We start from the raw sequence: 12,507 nt of genomic DNA on the forward strand, positions 1-12,507 counted from the left end.
CATTCTTATGGACTGATTGGATGGTGCACCTAACGGATGGACGATGGCCCACGCACCATTCTAGAATGAAACTTTATTTAAAGTTGTAGAATAACGGACCTCGTTACGAGGAACCCGTGTGGAAAAACAGAAGTGGTCCCACCGTGATGTATGTGTGACATCTACTCCGTCCATAAGTTTCACCAACTCATGTTAGGAAGCAAGTCTAAAATGAGAAAGATCCAAATTCATGTGGGCCATGCCAGAGGAAACAGTGGTGGATGGTCGGGTGATTGTAAACCGTCCATTTTTAAATGTTGAGCAATTTCTTTTGCAATCATCCATTGATTTGCCACCAATCGGAAGTTTACGATCATCCAACCAGTGATTTTCGGCCGTCCAACAACAGTGGGACCCATATATTGGATGTTCGGGGATGATGAGCATGCGCGCTTTGTGTACGGTGGGCGTGTACGCGAAAATGATTTACTGCACATGCACCTTTTTGTGGGTGAGTTCATGTACGACATACATCTTGCCAGTTGCCAACTGTTTTGAAAGTGATGAGACGATGCAGTGGAGTCGGTAGAACCAGGTTATGATACACCAATCTCTCGCAGATCGAGTTATCAATCTGGAACGTCCATCTAGTTTCCCCTTCTACGAATGTGATCTTAACTATCTTGTTAGTGGCCTTCTGAGCTATGGTAGGAAACAAAAATAGTTAACGGTCACATTCTATGCATGGAATTGAAGCACAGTGGCAACTAGGATTTTCTAATCGGTATGATTTTAGAATCATAGGCCACAAATAATAGGATCTGCTAGCTGGACGGTCCCGATTTATACTCCTACTTGCCATGCGTACTGCCAAATGATGTCTCCACTCCCACAAAACTGGGTAAGAAAACACTCTTTCTTTGTTTGTCTTTGTTTTCCAAGCAGATTTTCTTAAAATCTTAGCATGTCTTTAGAATCTAAGATCCTCAGCTTGTCACCAACCGAAAATTTTTGTTTCTTGCATTGCATTATGAGTTGTGACTAGTCCACATTATCACTAACGTTATTGGCATTGCTGCATTAAATATAGTCTTTGATAATATGGCCCAATCACATTAAAATAAACAAGAAATTCACGTTTGTGACAAGCAAATGATCCAGACTTTTCTCTTTTAGGACCTGTTTGAATACCATCAAATAAGTTATTCTTTCTTTTTCTACTTACATTAGTGGATAAGTAACTTATTTCATATAAGTAAATTTGGTTTATGATTAGTTATAGTTAACTTTATTACTTAAAGTTAATCACTTCAGCTATATATATATAACTTATTAGTTATAGTTAACTTTATTACTTAAAGTTACTCAATCACTTTAGCTTTTCTACTTTTCTTAAATTGCTCAAGAGAGAATTAATAGAGATGAAAGAGAGAAGCAGTTGATACATATGTTGTTTACCGAATATATTTTTCTGCCTAATAAGTAGAAACCATGATAAGCTATTCAGGGCATAAGTAACTTATTTTAAGTTACTTAGTATCCAAATGTACATTAAATATGCCGTTCTGTAAAGAAAAATTCATCTTTAGTCATGGCAGGCACACGTGAGATACTTGAAGATAGATAATAAACATATAGCATATGGTAGTAGATAGTGGGGCCCACCATAGATAATTTATAAAAGAACAATTATACTGAAGTGATCATTTCGCTGGTCGATTAGTTGATATCTAATGACGGTCAACATGAAAAGTAATCAACGGTCTGGATTTAGGGAATGAAATTTTCATAAACTGGGGTAGATATTATTCAATTTGTTGCTTGTTGACTTCAAATTTGATCACGTGTGATATATGCGGACATGCCAGAACCAACTGTGCGGCTCAATTCCAACTGAACAACTTTGACCTCAAGCGTGCCAAGATAGGCTGATACGTCAAACTGGACCGCATGTGACCGAGATGTGAGGAGATAGACTGCTCATTTAGCCACTCATATGCTGTTTAATATAATCATGCGATTGTTGGAGGGTAGGGTTCATCGTCCGATCTTTTTTAATTCCTTGACCGTGGGTATTTTATAGTTAATGGAAACTATAATGAATTTTTCGGCCAACATTATCTCGAAGATCTCGTTAGCCCGGGTAATATCGAACGTATATGCCCTATGAGCTTTCTGTATGGTTGACACAATTGCTTCCATTCTAATCAACTTCAAACACACAAATGGCTTCTTGGCCACTACCTTGGCCGCAATCACTTCATAGTTATGACCATAGTAGTATGTCCTAGATGATGAGTTCTTTTGTATTACTCCTTCTTAAAATAGGGCTTCATATCGAGATACTTTTCTTGTTAAATTGTATAAATACACAAACCCTGTCCCAATAAACTTTTTATGAAGTTTGTATTCCAAATCATCTTGGGCAAATTGTATGAACTCAGCCTCAGTCGTGACTACCTTGCATCAGTTTTTTGCTCTCTTGAATTGTGCAATAAAGTTTGCACAATTCACTAAGCAATTGTCGGAAATGTGTGATGTTGACCATATAAGTTTTTCTGTCCTTGTAGAAGAATTGAGCATGGAATTCTCATTCATCTCTTACTAGGTTTGAATGGAGTTTGGCAACAAATTAGAATTACAAGTAAAGTCTATTGTAGTTAAGGAAAGGCCAAACAATTATAACTTATAATAATCATTGTTAGCCAATTCAACACATTGCATAGTAAATCGACATATGTGCTCTATGGTCGATTGACTAATGTCACCTGTAAAAAGCACAAAGTTTGGTCGATAATTCCTAAGCAACGGATACTACCCATCGATCTATTCAGGATAAGGCTTGTGGTATATTGGGGTAGTGGCGCGGCTGAGAACTTGGCCTGCCACTTTGTGGACCAATTGCACAACCTAATCACGATATAGATGTTGAGGTTCAACCATTGGTGATGGATCTAGACCTACCAGGTATTGTCCCTTGTTGTAAGGTGAATTCCTAGGGAAATGATAAACCCCAGGCATTCCATGATTTCTAATTTCAGGAATGGAGTTTTTGACCTCTAGCTTAGGTCGCTTGAATTCTGTAGGCGGAGGAACATTTCGCATATCCTACATTGAAGTAGGATGCGTATTTCGTTGTGGGTAAGGTATTAGCGGTATTGGCACCAAGTTTCCAAAAGAAACTAGCATCAACATTTTACTGAGGTGAATTAGGTGTCTTATCGACAAGGATAGCCACTATTCGGTTTAAGTTCTCAGTCTAGTTGGCCATCCTCTTGTTGAAGGTGTCAGCTTGAATTTACGATTGCTTTGCTTGAGTCCTCCCTTGCTCCACAGTATGTTGAATCCCCATTTGCATATCACGAAGCCCACCTGATATCACCCCAAGAGGTTCGCTCTAAGATGAGGATGCCCCATCTTGATTTAGAGGATTGAGCATTAGGTTTGGTGGTGAACCCATGAGTTTAGGTGTTGGATGCACTTGTATGTCTCCAAGTGAAGGTGGTGAGGAAGGTGTTGTGGGCTCATTAGCCCCAGAAGAGTTTTGGATAACCCTTCGACTCATATTTTCATAGTTGGATTAATTACTTAAAATAATGTCACATCGATATGTGTACCAAATCAGGTGTCTCACCGGGCATGTCAAAAATTGTTGCCTCTTAGTTTCAAATTCGGTCACGTATGATATGTGCGGGGATTCCAAAACTGACTGTGTGGCTCAATTCTAACCGAACAACTTTGAACCCAAGCGTCAAGATAGGTTGATACATCAAACTCAATCGTATATGACCGAGATATGAGGAGATCGGCTCCCTATTAAGTCACTTGTAAACTATTTAAGATAATTAGGCAATTATCGAAGGGTAGGGTTCGTCCTAAAAAAATGGGTTGCACCTCGCCTTTCGTATGAAGGATTTTTAGACTTACGGATAAAAAAAACACTTACATTCGATTGTGGAAAATAATTACAAACCACCTTTCTTAAAGAAGAACCGCTCGTATGAGCGTAGACTTGGATTACTGCTAAGGAGTACAACTACTAAATCACTGTTACTCCTAATGTAGAATTAGGCCATTGGTTATGCTAGGGAAAGTAAAAAACAAATTATGCTAAGAAACATAAAGGACGATTGATAAAACTATGCCGGGATAGATTTGATTTAATTAGTTTGTTTTATTGGGTTGGATGCATCTTTCTTCGCTATTTATAAACTTCTTAAAAATAACCATCTGGATGCATCTTTCTTCGCTATTTATAGACTTCTTGAAAATAACCATTTGTATGCATCTTCATATGTCCAACAGTTATTAGGGCCGAAAGTTGGGCAGGTTGGTGCTCAATCCTAGCCCAACCCAAGGTTCCTATACCTCAACCCTAACCCAACCCAACCCCAACTTCGGGTTGGGAATTCTCAACCCAAGCCCAACTCAAGTGGTCTCGGCCGGGTTGGTTGGGTTGGTTGGGCGGATACGTGTTAATATTTTCGTTATTACATCAGTCTATTATATTTCTATACACATCTTATTTTTTGTACCTTTGATTTTATTAATTATATATGTAATTATTTATCATAAAGAACTTCATATTTTCTAAATAAACAAGCTAAAATATAGGACAACCACTCCTTTAAAAGTCATGTTGTGTAACACGCAATCTATTCGGGAGAGAGAAATTCGGCATATCTTGTTAGCTTGGGTCATCGGAAATAATGTGGACTTATAAGACCCAACGGCACTGGAATTTCCCATGCCTTCAACACAGACGATCCACACTCAATTATATATCGATCGGGTTCGGATTGGGTAGGGCAACTCAAGACCTCAACCCAAGCCCAACCCAAGTTTTATTAGGTCGGTGTTTATATAACCCAAGCCCGAGACCAAACCCAATAAATCCTGCCCGAGCCCATCCCAATGTCGGGGTCGGTCATGGGTCGGTCGGGTTGAACCCGCCCGACTTTCAACCCTAACAGTTATAGCAACTGCATCAGTACCACCGTGGCCTTTTAGATTCTTCTTTCCATTCTTGACACCTGTCCTGGTAACTGCTTCTTAACCGTGTTCCGTCTTCGAATGTTGGACTACGTTCTATCTTCGAATAACCTGTATTACCCAACCAACGCTAGTTATCATTTCCACAAAATACGCTCCAAATATCCTCACTGATTTTGTGCTCCAAATATATCACAGATCTTACACACACTATTTATTTTTTGTACAATGACATGTGTCATTTCTTAATTAGCTCTTCCACTACAAAAAGAAAAAGAAAAGGAAAAAAAAGAATACAACACAATTAATATTATGTTATTGCTGTATAACCTATTCACATAGGGTTCCATAATTTGGACAATTTAGTTTGAGTTATGGGCATGAGATGTGCACAAATGCAAGTGCTAGTATATCATCCAACTTACTCTCGCAGAGTTTGCTTTGGGGCCATATGTGCGAAGCCCACCTCATAGCCGGACGCGGATTTCCTGCGAAAGCCTTTCGCAGGAAGTTCCTGCGCTGGGAATCCACGTGGGGTCCACTGTGATGTTTGTGAGAAATCCTCCCCGTCCATCCTTTTTTTGAGTGTTTTTTAGCGTACGAGGCCAAAAATGACCCGTATCCAATACTCAAGTGGGCCGAAAACGGGGTAATTGAACGTCCACAGTTGAAATATTCGTGGGCCAATAGAAGTTTTGAATCATGCTAATATTTGTGTTTTCAGTTCATCCCAATAGGAATGACATTATTAACGGTATGGATGGCATGTAAACATCACCGTCGAACCCAGGGAAGTTTCAACGGTAGGAATTTCCCAAAACACCTTTTCCTTTAGTACGGCCTACTTGAGTCTTGGATCCTGCTCAATTTTGGTCTTTTCTGTTAAAATGAGCTCACAAAACGGATGGAGGGAGGGGATTCCTGAAAAACATCACAGTGGGCCCCACCTGAGTTCCCAGCGCAGGAACTTCCTGCGAAAGGCTTTCGCAGGAAATCCGCGTCCCTCATAGCCTGCCGCCAGGCTGGACAGAGCGCAACGTGGCCGCGACCGCGGAACCAGTAATGTGGGTGTGGCCCTAACCATAGGGCCCAACTCGATAAATACACTTTATATCAACTTTGTCCATATGTTTTTTCAGATTATTTTGGGGCGTAATCCCAGACATAATGATTATAAAAATTTTAGATTGACCACACCACAGGAAACAGTATTCCTTGAACGTCCACCATTAAAAACTTTTTAGGGTCCACTGCAATGTTTTTTGACCATCCAACCTGTTGATAAAGTCAAACAGACATGGATGAAAGGGAGAAACAAATATTAGTTTGATCTATAACTTTTGTGGCCCATAATATTTTTAATGGTCAATAACCACGGTTTCTTGTGGTGTGGTGCACAAGAAATTTTTATCTCCATTTTTTGTGCGGAAGTCCTAAAATAATCTAGAAAAAACAGATGGGCAGCGTGGATATACAATTCATGCACCGAGGTGGGCCCTACGGTCAGGGTCACACCCACATCGGTGTTTCCTGGGTCGCAGCCAAGTCGTGCTCGGCTGGAGATCCTTTCATGTGAGCTGTATGACAGTAGCCAATGGGAGGGTGGGCCACCCTATCCCAAGGGACCACCGTACGTGGCGATGATGATCTGACATAGGAAATTGCTTAAATCACACACTTGATATAGCCATCAATACCAGTCATAAACGTCCTATTTTTGATGGACCGTCGTCAGGGTTTTAATAACGCGGAATTATATCATCCGCAATCGAGGATATGGAATGGTGTAGATTCTTAGGATAAAGGCCTAAAATTTGATAGATCAGATCTTTTAACCGGGTTGATATTTGGAGCATGGTCCATTTGAGAAGGGACCCATTAGTTTAACGGACGGGATGTGAAGGCTGTATAAGATATAACTTACCATCTCTCCGATGTAGGATCATCCACGGTCCGATCATATGCACAGGATACTCGGGTTGGCCGAGTGATCCAGACCATTGTTCTATTGTACTACACCAAGATGGACGGTCTCCGAAAAAAGTCCCCTGTATCCTATACATATCAATGCTCTGGATCACCGAACCATTGTACCTCCTGAGTACATTCGTGGATAAATATAAGTTTTTAATGTGTGCATGGAGGTTTACAATCTTATCGTGCGCATTACCATATGATATATTGAATTCTGCTGCATAGCCGCTACACAAATCAAAATTTCAAAAAATAATTCCAATCAAATAGCTCGCAGAGTCAAGCACTCGATTCCATTTGGGTGTGAACCATGCTCACGTTAGAATATCGACGAAATGGGAAAGCTAATATGAGATGGGCCCATCTTCAAGCTCCCAACAAAAATGCACCCTCTGGCACACGTTTGTAGGATCCTTGACGTTCATAGGTCGATTTTCACTGTGAATGTTTATATTCTTTGGCCCAAATATCTGGTAGGTGTTTATAATTGTCTTGGTGTATTCATGCGAACTAATAAAGCACTGACCTATGTAACAATGAACGGTATCTTATTCGCACTTCAAGGATATCTTTCGGATTAACATATAGTTTAATAACACGTCACATGCATGTAAAAAATAGAACCACTTAGAGTTATATGAATGTCGATAGAAAAACACCGTGACAAGGGACACGTAGCTTTTACAGGAGTCGCACATGTAGTTGAAGCAACACACTCGACAAGCTTATTATAAAGACCCATCGAAATAGGGATACAATCGCAATACAAATTTGCTGGGCAACGCTGTCTCATACGATCCTACCAAATGGAAGGACTTGCCAAAGACAATAAATGTTTTCATGGTGATTATGGAATTGCGAGAAGTCGACTCCTTTCAATATGGAAGGAAATCAAAGAAAACGAAGAGGAATCAACATCCAGCTAGACTGATCTTGTAGCATTCATGGATCTCTGTAGCCATGTTGGTAAGGAGATCTGAAAAGAGTTTGAATCAATAACCTTTAAGGATCCCAAACCAGCACGGAAACCTATCAAGGGTTGCCACCTCCCAAGCTATATAAGTAGCACATGATGAAGAGCTTGGGGCCCTCGCCAAACATAATCTTTCTACCCAACATAATATTGCTTATCTTAGTTTAGCTTTAGAATCCTCCACTTCTATCTAGCCCCATTGCAAAACGTCCGGAATTTAGGATAGCTTAAATCACTATTGTCGAACACCATCTCTAGAGTTCACTTAGAAGTAGCATAAATATCCATGACCTGTCGTCATTGGATACCCAATCAAGCAAGTCCTTACTTGGAAGATCATACTCCGATCACATCCTGCTCACCATCCATTGTGATTATTTATCCCTTACAAGCGATCACGGGTATTTATTCTTTTAATTAATTATTTATTTATTTTTATTTTCTCTCTACTTGTATTGGGCTTCAATCGTAAATAAATAAAATTGACGATTTTGCCCTTGGTTTTTAATTCTTTTTATCAATTACTTAATTATTAAGAGACACAAGGCCTACAATTACTATTGAAAGAAAAGTCCATCATTCAAGGAAAAAAGAGTTATTTAAAAGGATTAACCCTCCCCTTCTAAATCACTTGATCGCTATAACAGTTGTGGTTGGACAATCATGTAAACCTTTAGAGGTCTGATCCAATGATTGATTTGGTGCCTGGAGTCATAAGCGTGATCTTATGACTAATTTGGTGCCTAGAGTTGCAAATGTTCAATCAAACTCGAATTGAGTATGACTATGACAAGCCAGTACTATCCTAATGGCACACGTATGACTAAATACATGTTATTCGTTAACATGTGTAATAGCGTGTTTAATTGAATAGCATCAGTAGGTCTATTTATCAGGTCTGACACATGTGAATAGAACAATGACTAATATTCCACATTCAACATGTATGTGTCGCTCGCTTGATAATTGAACTAGCTTGATTTTCTTTTACTTCTACAATAGGACACAGTGATGGACAGTCTAATGAATGATCTGGATCTTATCCACAAGAGCCACATTAGTCCACATGGCGCATTTGTGTATGGTGGATGAAGATGGTCCTCACTAGGAAAATGGAGAAGCGAATGTGTCGGTCCTGAGTCGATTCATGACTTGCCAGAGCCAAAGGTGACTGGGGTCTAGAATTGGATCATGTTTGACTGAGTTTGGTTGACTAGGACGAGTCTCATGTGACTTGTTCGAGTCTTATATTCCCTCCACACTACTCCAGGTTTAAAGCCTAATAACTAATTAGGCTAGGTTTGGGCCCATGTATACGAGCTAAGCTGAACTAAGTTTGACCGAAGTTTAGTTTGACTTGTTTATGTGATACCCCCTTCTTGAGCTTTACACCAACTAAGCTTCGAGCCTATCCCTATTGTTTGAGCTTGGTTTGGTTTGTTCCTTTTTTGTTTTTTGATAAATAAGTAGCATACATTTTATATATATATATATATATATAACGATACTAAAAAATAACATAAAATTTAATATCCTACATAGGAGAATAATAACGAACAAAAAGTCACGACTTAAAACACAAGTATATATAAGTATCGAAGTTCCCAGTCATAGAAGTCATACATGAAAGAAACATCGCAGTGCGGGTTTAAAAAAAACAAAAGACCTTGCAAACCCAGTCTCACCTTAGCCCTTGTGCTTGTCCCATTCTCCTCAAAATCATAACTAGTCAACTTGAATCTCTCTTCACCATACTAGGTAAACTTTGTGGGCCCACCGTCATGTATATATATTATCCATCTTGTCCATTTATTTTTACATATCATTTAAGACTTGATCAAAAACTGAATCATATCCAAATCCCAAATGGACCAAACCATAGGAATGCATTATCCACGTCATCATGTATATGTGTTATGCACGTGTATATGTATCATCTACGTAGTCATGCATATGTATTATTCATGCCATCCATCCCTCTTTATCTATCATTTTAAGACGCCGCCTACAAAATTAAATCATATATATCTAAAGCTCAAGTGGATCACACCATAGGAAACGGTGCATATAATCTACGAAGAATAAAACCGGACCAAGCTGGTTCTATCCTGGTTTAAGCTATTTGAGATTGGTTTGGTTTTTTAAAAGAGCTCGAATCCGAAGATTGATTTGGCTTGAACTTCCATCTGAATCAATTCAAGCTGAACTTTTTCATACTAATCGGAGCCAAGCTTTCGATGTCGCGTGGTTGGTGTCCAGGCCTACATACCCCTATAATAATATATGCTATGATAGGCGGTTGATGGGTCCATCAAGTGACGTCAGCATGATCCTGACCTTTCATTTTTGGGCCCCACATTTGATGGTGAGGCTTAAGCCGCCCAATTTCTTGAGGAGACAATTCAGAAAGGGAAAGGTTTCTTGTAATGATTATCCAAAACAGTTCCCTGCTCTTTCGATAAATGCCAAGACGACTCACGCAAGCCAGATTCAAGAGGAGACTTGTTATACGTGCCAACTTACCTTACGTGTGTGAGATCTGGGCCATTTATTAAGTGGACGCCACGATGAAATTTCCTTGTCCCAGAAGCCTGGCCAGTCACCCATTAGCTGGCTACATGTGCATATATTCCACTTACAACTGTACCCCTTTGGATGAGTGGACTTTAACGCTGTCTAATTTTCTTCAATCGTAACGGGTCCCACACGATGAACGGCCCTGATCTCGCGCTAAACGAGCCACGTCGGTTTGGCGTGGCATCATCATCCCTAATCGCGTAAATCGGCCTTTCATTGCACTCGCCTCACACTTGGAAAAGAAGGATAGGTGTGAGAGATCCAAGCCGTTCGCCAGTTGATCTCAAGAACGCAGATTCTTCATATAAAAAATCAAGCCCATATAAATAAGATGTGGACCACAACCATCCAAAACAGAGGAACGATCAAGAGAATGAAACCGATGGTTCACATTAAGTGTAGAACTGGGCCCCACATGATGATCGTATTTGTCTGAAATTTGACAAGGTTAATCTAAACAGTAAATATGGATAGATGGGCCATACTGATCTTACACACATGTGATATTTCCACACGTGTGGGCGAGTGTACAATTAAAGTACACACGAGCGAGTGCAATTAGCATTAATTTACCGTCTATGGAAACACGCCGGAAAGGCTTAAACCTTACCCTAACTTTTTCAAAAGACTATTTTGACCTTTAGCAAATGACTGAACCACCCCTACATGTGAAAATGACAAAAATACCCTGGTTGCGCCAAAGATGTCAACATTCCCACCAAACTGCCGCCACGGTCCCGATAGGGGCAACACCGAACTTATTACTAGTTTGATACTCTGGAAGAGCGTTATGTTCATACGCATGCATTGAGAAACATTAATTTCACATAGATTAACTCAAATCAAACCGTTGGTCCACCTATATCTAGGTCATAATCACATTATCAGATGATCTAACATTGATTTAATGCATATCCTTGTTGAATCCAGACCTTCATCTATGCTCATTCTCACCGTCCATTCGATGCCAGCAGACCTGCTACTTAGAATGTTGTTTCACAATAATTTCTGTTTAAGGTTAATCTAAAGTGAAGCCCACAGTTCAGTAATTGAAGTTCCATCCAATTTTTTAGTGCACGCCTATCAACTTCACTCTCTGCCAGAGTATTTAAGTTTTTCTTATTCCCCAATCCATTTTAAATCTATTTTAAGATGCGGCTTTCATCATCAAGAGAAAAGAAAAACAAAATTGCTGATTTATTTGGATTTTGGACATCTAATCCCAGGAGCCGGATTGCGTAGCGAGTAAACTCTGTGGGGCCCACAGTGATGTATGTATCTTATCAAAGCCGTCCATCCATTTTTTGAGCTCATTTTAGGTGACGAGCTCAAAATTAAAGCATATCCAAAGCTCAGGTGGACCACACCACAGGAAATATTGGGAATTGAAAACCTACCGTTGAAAACATCTTGTGCTCCACAAGAGATCGAGCTGAAACTTATGTTTTTCCTTCGTCTAGACATGTGAACTTATGAACAGGTTAGATGACAAATAAACATTACTGTGGTCCCTACAATTGTTTCAACGGTGGACGCATGTGGCCCACCTGAGCTTTGAATATGCTTCAATCATGGGCTAATGCCCTAAAATTAGCTGATAAAACGGATGGACGGTCTCAGTACACTCTAGCGTACTGAGTTACTCAGTACGCAGTCCAAAAGAGTAAGTGGGTCCCGGCGATGTGAGGCCGTTTGCACCAAACGTAGGTGGAGCTGATCCACCGTACACGTGGCATCCAGATTGTAAGCCTGAAGTGGATAAGTACGTATCCAGAAAATTTCTCGGAATGGACGGTGTAAACCATCTGATTTTTCCATTTAAATTTGGACCGGTAACCATTTTATGAACAATTCGTTTGATGGTCACCAGTTAGACCCTTAGCATCGTTCGAATCAATGTGATTTTTTGGCCCACGCTCCATCCACACTAGGCCCACGTTTTGGACGGTCCAGATCTACATGCATGCAACAGAGAGGGTGATAAGTCGCTGACGTTGTATGGTGCAACTGGT

Source organism: Magnolia sinica, chromosome 4 (genome assembly GCF_029962835.1).
Source record: "Magnolia sinica isolate HGM2019 chromosome 4, MsV1, whole genome shotgun sequence".
NCBI lineage: Eukaryota > Viridiplantae > Streptophyta > Magnoliopsida > Magnoliales > Magnoliaceae > Magnolia > Magnolia sinica.